Genomic DNA, 18,462 nt, shown 5'->3' on the forward strand with positions numbered 1-18,462 from the left:
TTTTTCCCTTCACACTGCCACCAAACATACAGTATGGTGTAATTCAATATGGTTGAATACGGTTAATTGAGCAGTTCATGTATCCTCTGCTGTCTTCAACTGAATAAAGCTATGACAAAGCCAGAACAAATTGAAAAAGCCTGACATCATCTTGTGTGTGTGTGTGTGTGTGTGTGTGTGTGTGTGTGTGTGTGTGTGTGTGTGTGTGTGTGTGTGTGTGTGTGTGTGTGTGTGTGTGTGTGTGTGTGTGTGTGTGTGTGTGTGTGTGTGTGTGTGTGTGTGTGTGTGTTCTCCATGATGTTTAAGCATACAACAGGAGCCACAACCTTCTCATTTGAAGCACATTTGGGAACCATTTTAACGCCATTTGGACTCCTCTACTTCCATCCATACAAATCCAATAATAATAATAATACAAGCTTATTTGTTTCATAGCATATTGTAGAGGCAGAGCAAAGGAAATGTATAAATAAATACATAATACACGGTGGAAACACTTAATGAGATCCTTTTATGAGAGCCAAATGTTATTTCAATCTTTCCACATCTTTCTCCCAATTCATATTGAAAGTATATTCATTCACCAAAACTAATTAGGAGGAGACGAAGAGAGTGCATACAGGTTCTTCTGATTGACACATGTTCCTCTATTAACGACCCATATCTCCCTCCTGCTCTGTCTCAATTTGTCTTCTAAATTGGTTTGTTGTGTCCCAGGCAGCAAGCAAAGACTGCCAAGAACAAAATGGAGATAATTTATAGGTTTTCAGAGCGAGACAGCGCTGAGCGGACAACACCATGAATAAATCTCAATAATACTACTGATGAAAAAATGAAAAAAATTCATAGCACGAATTGGAAGTGAGATTCTCGCTCCACGCCGAGCTGTTTTCTCACTGGGTTTCATTCCCAGTTGACAGCTGAGTCATTGATATAACACTGTGACTATATACATAGTGTGTACGTGTGTTTCTATTTCCTTGTGTATTCAAAAAAGCCTCCTTTCTCTAGATAGCTGGAACACAAGCTTGTACGTGACCTTGAAGGCTTAGACAGAAATGATCATGTTGTCAGCATGTAGTCTCATCTCCATCCACCAACACAAAACTCTCTACAGATTGGAGGGCAGTGGAGGTCATTGTCTCTCGCTTTCTCTCCCTATCCCCCTGGTATAATGTATGTGTGTTTGTGTGTAGAAAATCTATAAAAATGTTGATCACAGATAGCAGTGAATGAGGACCCCAGAGTACTGTATGCTGTGGATGTGATGGGTATTGATTTACAGGCTAGAAGCTCCTGAGGCAGAAGAGAGAGCACACTGACAGAAAGCACAGGCCTACTGTGCCTATGGAATATTCCACTGGGACCAATTTAGCTCAGTCAAACTAGGCATTGGCATTATAAATAATTTCACTATTCCAATAATATCATGATCCCCCCCGGATAGTCGAAATACATGTGTTTTTGAAAAACAAAATTTGTTTAAACTTGGGAGAGAGGTGCCACAGTACAGGGACATTGAGAGTGAGCTAAATAAATGTGAATACTTGCTACTAATGCTACAGCTGCCATGATTACGGGGAGAGGCACAACACTAGAATCGCTACTATCGTTACAACTCCAGGAGCTATAGTACCAGTCAAATGTTTGGACACCTACTCATTCAAGGGTTTTTCTTTATTTTAGCGGTTTTCTACATTGTAGAATAATAGTAAAGACATCAAAACTATGAAATTACACATATGGAATCATGTAGTAACCAAAAAAGTGTTAAACATGCCCTCCACTCTGTTGAGAGAGTTGTGTGTTGGTGGATGGAGATGAGACTACATGCTGACAATATGATCATTTCTGTCCAAGCCTTTAAGGTCACGTACAGGATTGTGTGTGTGGATTGTGTGCAGGTGTGAGTGCATCTGCACGCACAGTGAGGCGAAGACTTTTGGAGCATGTTCTGGTCAAGGGCAGGAAAGAAGCCACTTCTCTCCTGGAAATATTCTGCAAAAGGTACAGGGATTGGACTGCTGAGGACTGGGGTAAAGTCATTTTCTCTGATGAATACCCTTACCGATTGTTGTGGCATCTGGAAAAAAACCTTGTCCGGAGAAGACAAGGTGAGCGCTACTATCAGTCCTGTGTCATGCCAACAGTAAAGCATCCTGGGACCATTCATGTGTGGGGTTGCTTCTCAGCCAAGGGAGTGGGCTCACTCACAATTTTGCCTAAGAATGTAACCATGAATAAAGAATGGTACCAACATATCCTCTGAGAGCAACTTCTCCCAACCATCCAGGAACAGTTTGACGAACAATGCCTTTTCCAGCATGATGGAGCATCTTGCCATAAGAACAAAGTGATAACTAAGTGGCTCGGGGAACAAAACATCGATATGTTGGGTCCATGGCCAGGAAACTCCCCAGACCTTAATCCCATTGAGAATTTGTGGTCAATCCTCAAGAGGCGGGTGGACAAACAAAACCCCACAAATTCTGACAACCTCCAAGCATTGACTGTGGCTCAGAAGTTAATTGACAACATGCCAGGGCAGATTGCAGAGGTCTTGAAAAAGAAGGGTCAACACTGCAAATATTCACTCTTTGCATCAACTTCATGTAATTGTCAATAAAAGCCTTTGACACATGAAATGCTTGTAATTATACTTCAGTATTCCATAGTAACATCTGACAAAAATATCTGAAGACACTGAAGCAGCAAACTTCCTGAAAATTAATATTTGTGTCACTCAAAACTTTTGGCCACGACTGTATATAGTCTAAGTGTTGAGAGAATGCCAAGAGTGTGCAAAACTGTCATCAAGGCAAATGATGGCTACTTTGAATAATCTCAAAAATAAAATATATTTTGACATGTTTAACACTATTTTGGTTAATATATGATTCCATATGTGTTAGTTAATGTCTTCATTATTATTCTACAATGTAGAAAATAGTTTTTAAAAACCTGGAATGAGTAAGTGTGTCCAAACTTTTGACTGTGTGTATTCATTTCAATAACTCTACCTACATGAACATATTACCTCGACTAACCGGTGCCCCCACACATTGACTCTGTACCGGTACCCCTTGTATATAGTCTCGCTATTGTTATTTTACTGCTTCTCTTTAATGACTTGTTCCTTTTATTTCTTATTCTTGTTTGTAATTTATAAACTGCATTGTTGGTTAGGGGGTTGTAAGTAAGTATTTCACTTTAAGGTCGGCGCATGTGACTAATACAATTTGATTTGATACTGTATGTATTGATTCAAATACTGCCCTCACTATTACTCCTACCTACCATTCCGTCAGCAACAGTGATTGCAGCAACTACCCAGTAGGCAAAACTATGAAACTAGGATGTAATTTCAACCGGTTTTGTCCAATTTGACTTCGGGAGGGGAACAGTTACTGGAATATCCAAACAGATGTTGGTATTCAATGTCTGTGAGAGTATTCATAAAATTTATAATTATAGGCCTATTTTAACAATGAAAATGAAAAGGCTTTGTCTAAAGTAAATGTAATTATGTATGTGACAGTGCTACACAGGATATACCATGAAATTTGAAATTCTTAATTCAATAATCAGAGGTGATTGTCGGGCCTGTCGGATTGGATGAAGACTTTTGCTGTTGTATCTGATCGCTATTGCTCTATAAATCATATTGACAGACCTCCTTCAATTCCCCAGTGGTGTAAAGTCATTAGTAAATTAGTAAAATTATATAATAATAATATATAATAATAATAATATATATAATAATAATAATAATATATGCCATTTAGCGGACGCTTTTATCCAAAGCGACTTACAGTCATGTGTGCATACATTCTACGTATGGGTGGTCCCGGGAATCGAACCCACTACCCTGGTGTTACAAGCGCCATGCTCTACCAACTGAGCTACAGAAGGACCATAATAATTCATTAGTAAAATTAGTCAAATGAGTACATTTATTTTAAGTCCTACTTAAGGAGGTCTATCAGTACAGTTTATAGAACAATAGCGATCAAACAACAAAAGCCATCATCCAGTCCGACAGGCCCGACAATCACCTCTGATCACATGCAGGCCTACACTCAGTTGCCTCCACGCTGCATAAGGTTCTGCATGCAGTCATATGGAGTTGAAAAGCTTTTGGTAACAATAATGTGGCCTCTGCAACCTGACGGCTGCACATGATAAGAGGATGTCCCCTCCTGCACCTGTCCTGAGGTGGACACTTTAGTGGTGGACATTTAACTGTGGTGTGAGTAAAGAGAGAGAACATAAGGGGAGAAAGCTTCAGAAAGATAATCACACACGCATGCGTAACAGTATTGTTTTTGTCCTTCTCCTTGTCCCAACCTGGTCTTGAACCAGAGACCCTCTGAACACATCGACAACAGTCACCCTCAAAGCATTGTTACCTATCGCTACACAAAAGCCCACAACAACAAAAAACACACACACTATGTTGGCCCACCACACAAGGGACCGTGAGATTGACCTTCCACTAAACAAGGGGAGCTGCTTTCACAGTCCTAATGCAAACAGGTTCTTTGTGTTTTGATCCTGCATGAGTCTTCCAGGCAGACAACAATTTTAACCATTCCCTTTATACAGTGACAGTGTGTCTTTATCTAACACTCAGACCAATACGCATTCCACAGTCGGGGCAAACATTGTGCCCAACTAGCACACAGTCAAGCCCAGAGAAATGCCAATGACCAGAGCCAAGAGAAATATTTTGGCCACAACAGAGAGAAAGAGAGCACTGCTGATGCCTCTATTTAACCCAAGTGCCCAACAAAGCAAAGAGCACTACATGGGAAGCCTGCCAAGGCTTACTTCAGTTCTTAACCCGAACAAACAAACACAAAGGATTTCTCTTCTCCAAAGCTGTTTAAACTACTGAAGGACAAATGTCAGGAGTGAGTGAGAGAGAGGACACTAAGTGGGTCACCACCCACTCCATATTTCTAAATGGCAGGAAGTCAGGAAGACAATAGTATCTTCAATGTTCATTAACAGATTGAGAAACATGGCTCAGAATCACCCTGATGTAAAAGGTAACCCTAGCCTGGTTCCAGACTTATTGATACTATATAGCCAACTGCTATGGTCACTATTTGGAATAATAAGGGTTTGGGTAGATACGCAAAAAAAAACACTCCCCCTCCAATAGAATCAGATACTCAGCTCTCTTACTATGATCCCAGTGCTGAGAGTTGAGAAAGGAGGGGCTGGAGACAGTGAAACAGGGTAGAGGAGGCTTTCTGTCATCTGTCTAGAACCAGAGAGAGAGGCTGCTTTGCTACCTGTCCTCGTTACAATCCCCCCGGGCCCAGCAGTTTGGACCAGGTCCGCATGGCTGCCTCATCTGTCACATCTCATCCAAGTCAGGGGGAGTACGTGACACATTAGGTGCTGGGGGACTAGGGGAGAGAGGGATCAAGAGATGGATGCTGAGGAAGAGGTGGAGGGTGAAAGCCAACACTTCCACATTAGATGCTGTGAGAAGGGGGATGTGGGGATGGGGAAGGAAAGGTATATGGAAGCGGCGGGGGGGAGCTGTCCAGAATGACAGCCTGGCCTAGTGCTTGCTGACACATGTAGGAGAAGACCAGCCCTGTGGCATGCTTCATGCACACGAGAGAGAGCGAGCGAGAGCGAGAAAGATTCAAATAAGAGCTACAAAAGACTGGCACAAAGGGTTTGTTCTCCTCCATAACTGGTAGGGCTGCGCAATTTATAACATTTTAATCAAAATTGCAATATTGACATGTGCAATATCCATATCGCAAGAGGCTGCAATTATGTTTTTAAGCATGCAATTATGTTTTTAAGCATGAATTCGCATATAATAAGGGTCCCTGTTAACCTTGGTTTCAACCCTGTCATAACTTCTATTGTACCTGTTTTTTTTCCATTAGTTGTCATGCCAAACAACACCAACAGTAGAATCCAAATGCTGAGGAGTATTTCAGTCTGTAATAAAGCCATTTTGTGAGGAAAATATTGGGAGTAATCTTAGACCATTCTTCCATACAGAACCTTTCCAGATCACTAACCAGGTTTCCATCCAACCTTTTCAGTAAAGTACATTTCAGAAAATAATGTAATAACAGTCCTGCTGGAACTTGTCAGTAAACTTTCCAAATGTCGACAAAACAAAATACGCTGGACAAGGTGGGATCTGACGGTGCGGTGCGAGAAATGACGTTGGAAATGCTTTTATGTGTAAATATTGATATAATAACTATCATATTGAAGTAAACTTGGAGTCACGCGATGACATGTTATGTGGTCCTCCCATTACGACTCATGCCGTCTATTAGGCTACAGATGAAAGTGCAAGATGATTGATGCTCATTTCCAATTAATATTGAGGGTCTTATTCTGGTGACATGATCGTCGATGCTTGGCTGCCATTTGACAAATTTTAAAAAAATCTTGCTATTTTGTCCATAATAATCTCATCATGTAGGCTATACTCACATTGTGTCTGCGAGCGGTTACCTAGAGTGCACGTGTCAATAGCAGAGTGGGCACACTCGCTATATAACGCACATTGTTTTGTGAGAAAACCATAAATAGAGTTGAAAATGTGATGGAAACCCATTTAACTTGCATTTTTGGTTTGATACATGGGATTTTTATGTGCACTACGTCATCACGCACAGCTTTTTATACGCAACAAGTACATTTGATGGAAACACATCTCAGGTGGGAAAATACACATAGTGTTTTTATGTGGATTTTAGAATATTTGCATGGAAATCTGTCGCCAATCGGATACTTTTTCATACTGTACAACCCTGGCGTTGCAAGCGCCATGCTCTACCAACGGAGCCAAATGGGACCTTAGTGGAAAATCCATTAGCGGCCAGGTTTCAGCCTCCTGGCAGAGGCAACCAGGTTTTTGTTCATGATGCCGTTGACCTTAAGGGCCCCAGGACCAGTGGAAGCAAATTGCTCCACAACATCAAAGATCCAACACCATATTGACAATGATTCCGGCACCGACAGAGATGGCCGCCTCGCTTCGCGTTCCTAGGAAACTATGCAGTTTTTTGTTTTTTTACGTGTTATTTCTTACATTCGTACCCCAGGTCATCTTAGGTTTCATTACATACAGTCGAGAAGAACTACTGAATATAAGATCAGCGTCAACTCACCATCAGTACGACCAAGAAAATATTTTTCACGATGCGGATCCTGTGTTCTGCCTTACAAACAGGACAACGGAATGGATCGCATGCAGCGACCCAAAAAAACGACCCCCGAAAAAGAGGGAAACGAGGCGGTCTTCTGGTCAGACTCCGGAGACGGGCACACCGTGCACCACTCCCTAGCATTCTTCTTGCCAATGTCCAGTCTCTTGACAACAAGGTTGATGAAATCCGAGCAAGGGTAGCATTCCAGAGGGACATCAGAGACTGTAATGTTCTGTGCTTCACGGAAACATGGCTCACTGAAGAGACGCTATCCGAAGCGGTGCAGCCAACGGGTTTCTCCACGCATCGCGCCGACAGAAACAAACACCTTTCTGGTAAGAAGAGGTGCGGGGGCGTATGCCTTATGGCTAACGAGAGATGGTGTGATGAAAGAAACATACAGGAACTCAAATCCTTCTGTTCACCTGATTTAGAATTCCTCACAATCAAATGTAGACCGCATTATCTACCAAGAAAATTCTCTTCGATTATAATCACAGCCGTATATATCCCCCCCCAAGCAGACACGTCGATGGCTCTGAATGAACTTTATTTAACTCTTTGCAAACTGGAAACAATTTATCCGGAGGCTGCATTCATTGTAGCTGGGGATTTTAACAAGGCTAATCTGAAAACAAGACTCCCTAAATTTTATCAGCATATCGATTGCGCAACCAGGGGTGGAAAAACCTTGGATCATTGTTACTCTAACTTCCATGACGCATATAAGGCCCTGCCCCGCCTCCCTTTCGGAAAAGCTGACCACGACTCCATTTTGCTGATCCCTGCCCTCAGACAGAAACTAAAACTAGATGCTCCCAAGCTGAGGTCTGTCCAACGCTGGTCCGACCAAGCTGACTCCACACTCCAAGACTGCTTCCATCACGTGGACTGGGATATGTTTAGTATTGCATCAGATAACAACATTGATGAATACGCTGATTCGGTGAGCGAGTTCATTAGAACGTGCGTTGAAGATGTCGTTTCCATAGCAACGATTAAAACATTCCCTAACCAGAAACCGTGGATTGATGGCAGCATTCGCGTGAAACTGAAAGCGCGAACCACTGATTTTAATCAGGGCAAGGTGTCTGGTAACATGACCGAATACAAACAGTGCAGCTATTCCCTCCGCAAGGCTATCAAACAAGCTAAGCGTCAGTACAGAGACAAAGTAGAATCTCAATTCAACGGCTCAGACACAAGAAGCATGTGGCAGGGTCTACAGTCAATCACGGACTACAGGAAGAAATACAGTCCAGTCACGGACCAGGATGTCTTGCTCCCAGGCAGACTAAATAACTTTTTTGCCCGCTTTGAGGACAATACAGTGCCACTGACACGGCCTGCAACGAAAACATGCGGTCTCTCCTTCACTGCAGCCGAGGTGAGTAAGACATTTAAACGTGTTAACCTTCGCAAGGCTGCAGGCCCAGACGGCATCCCCAGCTGCGCCCTCAAAGCATGCGCAGACCAGCTGGCCAGTGTGTTTACGGACATATTCAATCAATCCCTATATCAGTCTGCTGTTCCCACATGCTTCAAGAGGGCCACCATTGTTCCTGTTCCCAAGAAAGCTAAGGTAACTGAGCTAAACGACTACAGCCCCCGTAGCACTCACTTCCGTCATCATGAAGTGCTTTGAGAGACTAGTCAAGGACCATATCACCTCCACCCTACCTGACACCCTAGACCCACTCCAATTTGCTTACCGCCCAAATAGGTCCACAGACGATGCAATCTCAACCACACTGCACACTGCCCTAACCCATCTGGACAAGAGGAATACCTATCTGAGAATGCTGTTCATCGACTACAGCTCGGCATTCAACACCATAGTACCCTCCAAGCTCGTCATCAAGCTCGAGACCCTGGGTCTCGACCCCGCCCTGTGCAACTGGGTACTGGACTTCTTGACGGGCCGCCCCCAGGTGGTGAGGGTAGGTAACAACATCTCCACGCCGCTGAAACCCACTGGGTCCCCACAAGGGTGCGTTCTGAGCCCTCTACTGTACTCCCTGTTCACCCACGACTGCGTGGCCACGCACGCCTCCAACTCAATCATCAAGTTTGCGGACGACACAACAGTGGTAGGCTTGATTACCAACAACGACGAGATGGCCTACAGGGAGGAGGTGAGGGCCCTCGGAGTGTGGTGTCAGGAAAATAACCTCACACTCAATGTCAACAAAACTAAGGAGATGATTGTGGACTTCAGGAAACAGCAGAGGGAACACCCCCCTATCCACATCGATGGAACAGTAGTGGAGAGGGTAGCAAGTTAAGTTCCTCGGCATACACATCACAGACAAACTGAATTGGTCCACTCACACAGACAGCATCGTGAAGAAGGCGCAGCAGCGTCTCTTCAACCTCAGGAGGCTGAAGAAATTCGGCTTGTCACCAAATGCACTCACAAACTTCTACAGATGCACAATCGAGAGCATCCTGGCGGGCTGTATCACCGCCTGGTACGGCAACTGCTCCGCCCTCAACCGTAAGGCTCTCCAGAGGGTAGTGAGGTCTGCACAACGCATCACCGGGGGCAAACTACCTGCCCTCCAGGACACGTACACCACCCGATGTTACAGGAAGGCCATAATGATCATCAAGGACAACAACCACCCGAGCCACTGCCTGTTCACCCCGCTATCATCCAGAAGGCGAGGTCAGTACAGGTGCATCAAAGCTGGGACCGAGAGACTGAAAAACAGCTTCTATCTCAAGGCCATCAGACTGTTAAACAGCCACCACTATCATTGAGTGGCCGCTGCCAACACTCCAGCCACTTTAATAATGGGAATTGATGGGAATGATGTAAATATATCACTAGCCACTTTAAACAATGCTACCTTATATAATGTTACTTACCCTACATTATTCATCTCATATGCATAAGTATATACTGTACTCTATATCATCGACTGCATCCTTATGTAATACATGTATCACTAGCCACTTTAACTATGCCACTTTGTTTACATACTCATCTTATATGTATATACTGTACTCGATACCATCTACTGTATCTTGCCTACGCTGCTCTGTACCATCACTCATTCATATATCCTTATGTACATATTCTTTATCCCCTTACACTGTGTATAAGACAGTAGTTTAGGAATTGTTAGTTAGATTACTTGTTGGTTATTACTGCATTGTCGGAACTAGAAGCACAAGCATTTCGCTACACTCGCATTAACATCTGCTAACCATGTGTATGTGACAAATACAATTTGATTTGATTTGATATTTTACAGTAGGTATGTGGTCATTTTCTGGTCATGCATCTTTCTTTCGACGCAAAACCCACGACTAATATAAATTCCTGGAGTTTGTTAAACGGCATTGGTACGTGGATTGGAGCCGGTACTATGGTCAGATGACAAGAAAATAGAGCTCTTTGGCCACGCACACTAGTCTTGGGTTTTGCGTAGAAATTCGCTAAGCTCACTCCCAATGTGTTTTCCAACCTCAGGGTGTTAAACAAAATTGTGTTCTCTTGAGCATTCGTATAAAATAATATAATTTCCCAATTTTTGCTCAACTTTATCAAGGGTGTCAATCATTTCAGACCCCACTGTATCTACAGGAGCTGAACAGTTGGCCGCCTGTGGTGCCATGCCACTGTCTGAAGTAAAAACCTGCAGTCTTTTTAAGAACCTCATCCCCTTTGAGTGACTGAACTGAATCTCCTCCAAACAAAACAGTTCAGCATGGGACTTATCTGTGCCCTGTGAAGCATACCTAGAGAAAGAGAGACTAGCTCTTTGTCTTTCTGCTGATGACTGTCTGTGATAGCACTATGATGATCAGTGACAGACAATGAGACACTCCGGGGAGGGTGGATTACTGCATCTAATGACCAGGACATACCTCTGGCAGCTTAGGTGCTAATGGGAACAAGATGACCATATATTAGCTACAGTATTAATAGCAAGGTTTATAAAAGGCTTATAAACAGGTTATTAATAGGGTTCTGTACTTACCTTCTAAGTATAGCCTACTATACTTTCCAGCTATTGACCCATTGACTGAGTGTGGTTGACTAGGCTATAGTTCCAATCAGTCTCTTTCCCCTGTGCCAACAACCATCAGAGCCTACATATCAGGCACTCTTTAATTAAATCATTAGCTTTGAAGCTGGATTAGCTCGTTACAGTTCGCCACACCACTACAGCTAGCCTTAGCAATAAATCTGTCAGAGATCCCTCCCTGTACACTTGAAGGTGACCACAGTACAAAATGCAGCCGTTCCCACTTAGAAAACCCAGGCGTTGCCAAACAGCTTGCACACACAGTGTATGAGTACACACATCGAGACATCAGCAGACTGTCAATCTCAATGGACAGAAATAGAGCCAGACAATCCCAGCCAAATCCAGGGCTAACACTCACCCCCCTAACCCGACCCAGGACCAGGGCTGCTAAATCAGGATTACAGAGGAGGATACAGAGGTTTGAAGGAGGAGGAAAAGGAGAAGTGTTGCTGTTCTCTCCTACTACTCACACTCTCAGATGGGCTGAGACTGGAGCCTCTGCATGGCTGGTCTCTCAGGCAAAGCCAAAGTTCCAGGCCTCGGGGTCTCAGAGAAACAAGGCACCCCACTTTGGGCCCTCGAGACAGAGGCAAGAGTGAAGTTCAGGATAATTCCCTGGTGTAACCAACATCCGAAAGTCCTCCCTCGAGTGCAGCCCTGTATCCCTCACACTGGCAGATGTGAAAAACTGGAGCCCATTTTACATTTGAATAATTTAGCAGACACTCTTATCCAGAGCGACTAACAGGAATAATTAGGTTTAAGTGCTTTCCTTGCTCAAGGTCACAGACAGATTCCTCACCTAGTCGCCTTGGGGATTCGAACCAGCAACCTTTCTGTTACTTGCCCATTGCTCTAAACCGCTAGGTTACCTGCCGCCCTGCATTGAATTAAGCCCATCCATGACCTCAGCATGCCACTGGTTGGTTGTGTGTCTATTTTTAATATGGGCTAGGTAGTTAGCCCAGCGGTGGAGAGTTCAGAAAGAGATTAGTAGGACGTAATCTTACCACTGTACCCTCGGGGCAGTGGGAATCTGAGTATGTCATCAGGCTTCTCTCTCGGCAGGTGGGTGTGGAAGTTCCATGCCTGAGTGTACACTTATAAAACTGCATTCTCATGATGGATGCTACATAAGGATAGTAAGGGGGGAACTATGTCTAGGAAACCCAGCTATGGTGCAGTGGGAGACCCAGTGGGTTTTATATAAGGTACCAGCCAAGCCAGGAAAAAAACCCAGAGGCGCTACACTGACTGCACACATCCAATCTCTTATCTACACGACAGGAATAGACCTAAACAGCAAGTATCTGTTAGTTAAACATGTGGCAAGAATCCTCTAAACTGAAAATGTGAAGACTTAGTCATCCACAAAGCAGAATCACTATCTTTGTTAGTCTTCCAGGGACCGATCCTTTGTACTGTCTAAATCCTTCCCAGTGGCATAATGCCCTGCTATTGCTGAGCACCATCCTCTCTCATCCCTATGAGGGCTAGGCTAGCCTCATTGAGAACCAGGCTTCCCTATTTGAAAGCCTGGTGAAGTCAATAGCAGGAAGTAGCCTGGTGTAAATCAATGACGCCTTGCAACACATCAAACAAATCAAATGCCTTGCTTGGGCGGATTAATATAATATATTCATGTTAATAAGTTGATATATGCAGTGTTTGTGGTGACTTAATTTCAATCAATTGCTGGCTGTCGGCTACACTTGATAAACTCAACTTTTACCATAGCCTACGGGTAGTTTTCAAGCAGAGAAGTTGTAATGCCTTTGACTCGATTGGTCAGAAAATAGTGACGAACATAACATGTGACGCAGCACCCCTTCTGCATGTGGAGGAGGGTTCTTGAAAAGTAATATATATAATAATAATATATGCCATTTAGCAGACGCTTTTATCCAAAGCACTTACAGTCTTCTGCATGTGGAGGAGGGTTCTTGAAAGGTAACATCCAATAAAAATGTAGTCGCTAGAAGCCAGCAGACTATTCTAGACATTTCAGCTAATACAAAATTCTCCAGAGCTCCAAAGGACCAGCGTGACAACAATGTGATTTTGAGATATGGCTACACGAGACTAGGGCTTGGCTAGCCAAGTCAATGCCCCACCATGCTCCATCCTGTGTCATCCCTGTTAGGGCTAGGCTAGCCAGCTATCACAATGCCCCATCATGTTCCATCCTCCATCATCTCTGTTAGGGCTAGGCTAGCCAGCTATCGCAATGCCCCACCATGCAGTGTCATCTCTGTTAGTTTAGGATAGCCATGTATCACAATGCCCCATAATGCTTCATCCTGTGTCATCCCTGTTAGGGCTAGGCTAGCCAGCTATCACAATGCCCCATCATGTTCCATCCTCCATCATCCCTGTTAGGGCTAGGCTAGCCAGCTATCACAATGCCCCATCATGTTCCATCCTCCATCATCCCTGTTAGGGCTAGGCTAGTCAGCTATCGCAATGCCCCACCATGCAGTGTCATCTCTGTTAAGTCTAGGATAGCCATGTATCACAATGCCCCATAATGCTTCATCCTGCGTCATCCCTGTTAGCACTAGGCTAGCCAGGCTGCCTGTCAGATGTCAATCAATGGTGTGAACCAAGCAAGCCTGTCCAAGGCCAACCATGATGGATAATGAGCCTGCTCTGGATAGAGACTAGCACCAGCTTATCCTGTCTGCCTGCCTGACCAACTGGTTGACTGAAAGACTGAGAAACTGTCTGACTGCCTGTAGAGACTGGTTGACTGCTTGTGGGGTTTGTTGAGGCCGGCTGGTTGTGGATTCTTCAGTAGGGAAACATACTGTATCAATCAAGGGAATCTGAGGGTCTTTCTGTGCCACCAAACATTTGCATACTACTAGTAAAGTAGAAGGTGTAACATTACGGAACAATGTTGTTCAAATTAAACAAATAGTTAGCGGGGAGAGGCTATACAGACACTCCTGGCCTGCAAAATAATGACGTATGTTGCTCACTTGACAGCGGAGTGAACCGAATCACACAGGGTTGTAACAGCTAAGGAGGAAATGTGTTCTGGTGCTGTTGCCTTTCATGCTCTCCCCATTGAGTTGACCGTTTCACGGTGACATCTAGATGGCTACCAAAATGAGTTAACACTGTTCCATAAATGTTCCATTAGTAGTTTAAACCTGTTCACTTTAATAGTAGTAGTATGCAAACATTTGCAAACGTTTGGTGGCACAGAAAGAAAGGAAAATGTTGTGAGTCTGGTAAAATAATCTGTGGAATTGTGTAGGCTATAGCAACGTTGTATTAGTTTGTTAGAATTTGTTAGAGTTTGTTAGCATCTAGCGGTCTTATTTGAAATTTGTTCAATGCCTCAATTCATTTTATAAACTATATTGGATATATGGCTGTACAGATTCCTTGTGGTGTTGTTTGTGTCGCACTGCTTTGCTTTATCTTGGCCAGGTTGCAGTTGTAAATGAGAACTTGTTCTCAACTAGCCTACCTGGTTAAATAAAGGTGAAATAAAAAATTAAAAACTCCTATTTGCCATATCTTCAATCTAAGCCTACTATAAAGTGTGTGCCGACAGGCCTGGAGGGAGGCAAAAGTCATTCCGCTACCCAAGAATAGTAAAACCCCCTTTACTGGCTCAAATAGCTGTTACTAACCCTTAATACACTTTTGGTTGAAAATTGTGTTTGACCATATACAATGCTATTTTACTGTAAATAAATTGACTAGACTTATAGGGAAGAAAAATCAACAAGCACGGCACTTACACAAATAACTGATGATTGGCTGAGAGAAATTGATGATAAAAAGATTGTGGGCGCTGTTTTGTTCGACTTCAGCCTGGCTTTTCACATTATCAATCATAGTCTACTGCTGGAAAATGTGTTATGGCTTTACATCACCTGCTATATTGTGGATAAAGAGATACCTGTTTAACAGAAGACAGAGGGTGTTCTTTAATGGAATCCTCTCCAACATAATCCAGTTAGAATCAGGAATTCCCCCAGGCAGCTGTCTTGGCCCCTTACTTTTTCAATCTTTACTAATTGTCCGGTCCTCTGGCAGTCTCTATGGGGGTACCACAGGGTTCAATTCTCAACTCTTTTCTCTGTATATATCAATGATGTTGCTCTTGCTGGGGGAGATTCCCTGATCCACCTCTACGCAGACGACACCATTCTGTATAATTCTGGCCCTTCCTTGGAAACTGTGCTCCAAACGAGCGTCAATTCCATACAACACTCCTTCCGTGTCCTCCAACTGCTCTTAAACGCTAGTAAAACCAAATGCATGCTTTTCAATCGTTCGCTGCCTGCACCTACACGCCCGACTAGCATCACCACCCTGGATGGTTCTGACCTAGAATATGTGGACATCTATAAGTCCCTAGGTGTCTGGCTAGACTGCAAACTCTCCTTCCAGACTCATATCAAACATCTCCAATCCAAAATCAAATCTGGAGTCGGCTTTCTATTTCGCAACAAAGCCTCCTTCACTCACGCCCCAAAACTTACCCTAGTAAAACTGACTATCCTACTGATCCTCGACTTTGGCGATGTCATCCATAAAATAGCTTCCAATACCCTACTCAGCAAACTGGATGCAGTTTATCACAGTGCCATCCGTTTTGTTACTAAAGCACCTTATACCACCCACCACTGCGACCTGTATGCTCTAGTCAGCTGGCCCTCGCTACATGTTCATCGCCAGACCCACTGGCTCCAGGTCATCTACATGTCTATGCTAGGTAAAGCTCCGCCTTACCTCAATTCACTGGACACGATGGCAACACCCACCTGTAGCACGCGCTCCAGCAGGTGTATTTCACTGATAATCCCTAAAGCCAAAACCTAATTTGGCCGCCTTTCCTTCCAGTTCTCTGCTGCCTGCGACTGGAACGAATTGCACAAATCTGAAGTTGGAGACTTATCTCCGTCACCAACTTTAAACATCTGCTATCTGAGCAGCTAAACGATCGCTGCAGCTGTACAGAGTCCATCGGTATATAGCCCACCCAATTTACCTACCTCACCCCATACTGTTTTTATTTTATTTACTTTTCTGCTCTTTTGCACACCAGTATCTCTACCTGCACATGTTCATCTGATCATTTATCACTCCAGTGTTAATCTGCTAAATTGTAATTATTCACTCCTATGGCCTATTTATTAATTGGTTATCTGACGAGTCAGCCCAGTCCATTTCTAATGGCCAAATAGAAGAAATGAACTGCTTGATTCATGCGTAACTCTGGCCCAGGAGTAACTCTTTATAGGAAAAACTCTGGGCCTTAATGATAGTTAATGCCAGTCAGAGAGAGAACAAGGTGTGGCCCTCCCCGCTCGCCCTGTTCTACCCTCCTCTCCTTCAGGCTCCAATGTCTCCCAGCACTCCACTCGTTGAAATGACAAACACATGAGCCCAGTCATCAATAACAGCTTACCGCTCCCTCAACAGCACTCTGGAAGCACTGTTAGACTGCCTGCAATCCTGCCATGCCACTGCAGGGTTTACACACATACTTTATGACTCCAAAGCAGAGGGATGGAGGGATGTAAGTAATGGATAGAGCGGAACTCAATCTCTCCCTCCAGCTCACTAGCACACACGCACGCACACACCTACATACAGACAGACAGCCTCCACCAGCCGTGCAGCCGTGCCTAAACACCCAACCCAAAAACAAGTATGCATCCACACGACAGACTGTGAGCACATCTGTAGAGTTTTGTGGTACATTACAGAAATCTTGGTTACCATGGGGACTCAAAGCAGGGGCTTTGCAAAAATTATGTTGTAGTTACACTGAACAAAAATATGAACGTAACATGTAAAGTGTTGGTCCCATGTTTCATGAGCTGAAATCAAATATCCCAGAAAATGTCCATACGAACAAAAAAGTTTTCTGCAAAGTTTGTGCAAAAATTTGTTTACATCTCTGTTAATGAGCATTTCTCCTTTGCCAAAAGAACCCATCCACCTGACAGGTGTGGCATATCAAGAAGCGGATTAACAGCATGATCATTACACAGGTGCAGCTTGTGCTGGGATAATAAAAGGCCACTCTAAAATGTGTAGTTTTGTCACACAACACAATTCCACAGATGTCTCAAGTTCAGGGAGTGTGCAATTAGCATGCATACTGCAGGAATGTCCACCAGAGCTGTTGCCATAGAATTTAATGCTACCATAAAACGCTTCAAATGTTGTTTTAGAGAATTTGGCAGTACGACCAACAGGCCACACAGCCGCAGACCACTCATAACCACGCAAGCCTAGAACCTCCATATTCATTTTTTTCACAAGTGGGATCGTCTGAGACCAGCCACCCGGACAGCTGACGTAACTGTGTGTTTCCACAACCAAAGACTTTCTGCACAAACTGTCAGAAACCGTCTTGGTAAAGCTCACCTGCATGCTCGTCGTCCTCAACATGGTCTTAACCTGACTAAAGTTTGGCGTCGTAACTGACTTCAGTCAGCAAATGCTCAAATTCGAAGGCCACTGGCACGCTGGCGAAGTGTGAACTTCACGGATGTATCCAGGTTTCAAATGTACCGGGCAGATGGCAGACAGTGTGTCTGGCGTCATGTGGGTGAGTGGTTTGCTGGTGTCAACTTTGTCAACAGAGTACCCCATGGTTATGTTATGGGCAGGCATAAGCTATGGACAATGAACACAATACCATTTTATCGATGGCAATTTATATGCACAGAGATATCGTCACAAGATCCTGAGGCCCAAACATGTCACCCATTGTTTGGGATGCTCTGGATTGACGTGTACAACAGCGTGTTCCAGGTCCTGCCAATATCCAGCAACTTCACACAGCCATTAAAGAGGAGTAATACCACAGGCAACAATCAACCGCCTGATCAACTCTATACAAAGGAGATGTGTCACACTGCATGAGGCAGGCAAATGGTGGTCACACCAGATACAGACTGGTTTTCTGATCCACAACCCTGCTTTTTTTTAAAAGGTATCTGTGATCAACAGATGCATATCTAAATTCTCAGTTGTGAAATAAAATAAAATAAAATAAATTATTTCAGTAACATCTTTGAAATTGCTGCATACATTGCATTCAGAAAGTATTCAGACCCGTTGACTTTTTCCACATTTTGTTCCTCTCAATCAATCTACACACAATACCCCATAATGACAAAGCAAAAACTGGATTTTAGAAACTGAAATATGACATTTACATAATTATTCATATGACATTTACATAA

The 18,462-nt window shown here is 43.7% G+C and overlaps 1 protein-coding gene across 3 annotated transcripts in view; it reads right to left on the reverse strand.

Moving 5' to 3' along the window:
• Positions 1–18,462, reverse strand: part of LOC124000464 (calcium/calmodulin-dependent protein kinase kinase 1-like) — a 124,882-nt gene that overhangs the window by 93,729 nt on the left and 12,691 nt on the right. Inside the window, exon 1 of one of the 3 annotated variants that reach the window (XM_046306825.1) lies at positions 11,189–11,317. The exons of the other annotated variants lie outside the window; for them this stretch is intronic. The gene's annotated coding sequence lies outside the window, so the exon portion shown is untranslated. Of the gene's footprint in view, positions 1–11,188; positions 11,318–18,462 lie in introns of those variants that run through there. 3 annotated transcript variants of the gene reach the window in all.

Source organism: Oncorhynchus gorbuscha, linkage group LG16, assembly GCF_021184085.1.
Source record: "Oncorhynchus gorbuscha isolate QuinsamMale2020 ecotype Even-year linkage group LG16, OgorEven_v1.0, whole genome shotgun sequence".
Lineage (NCBI taxonomy): Eukaryota > Metazoa > Chordata > Actinopteri > Salmoniformes > Salmonidae > Oncorhynchus > Oncorhynchus gorbuscha.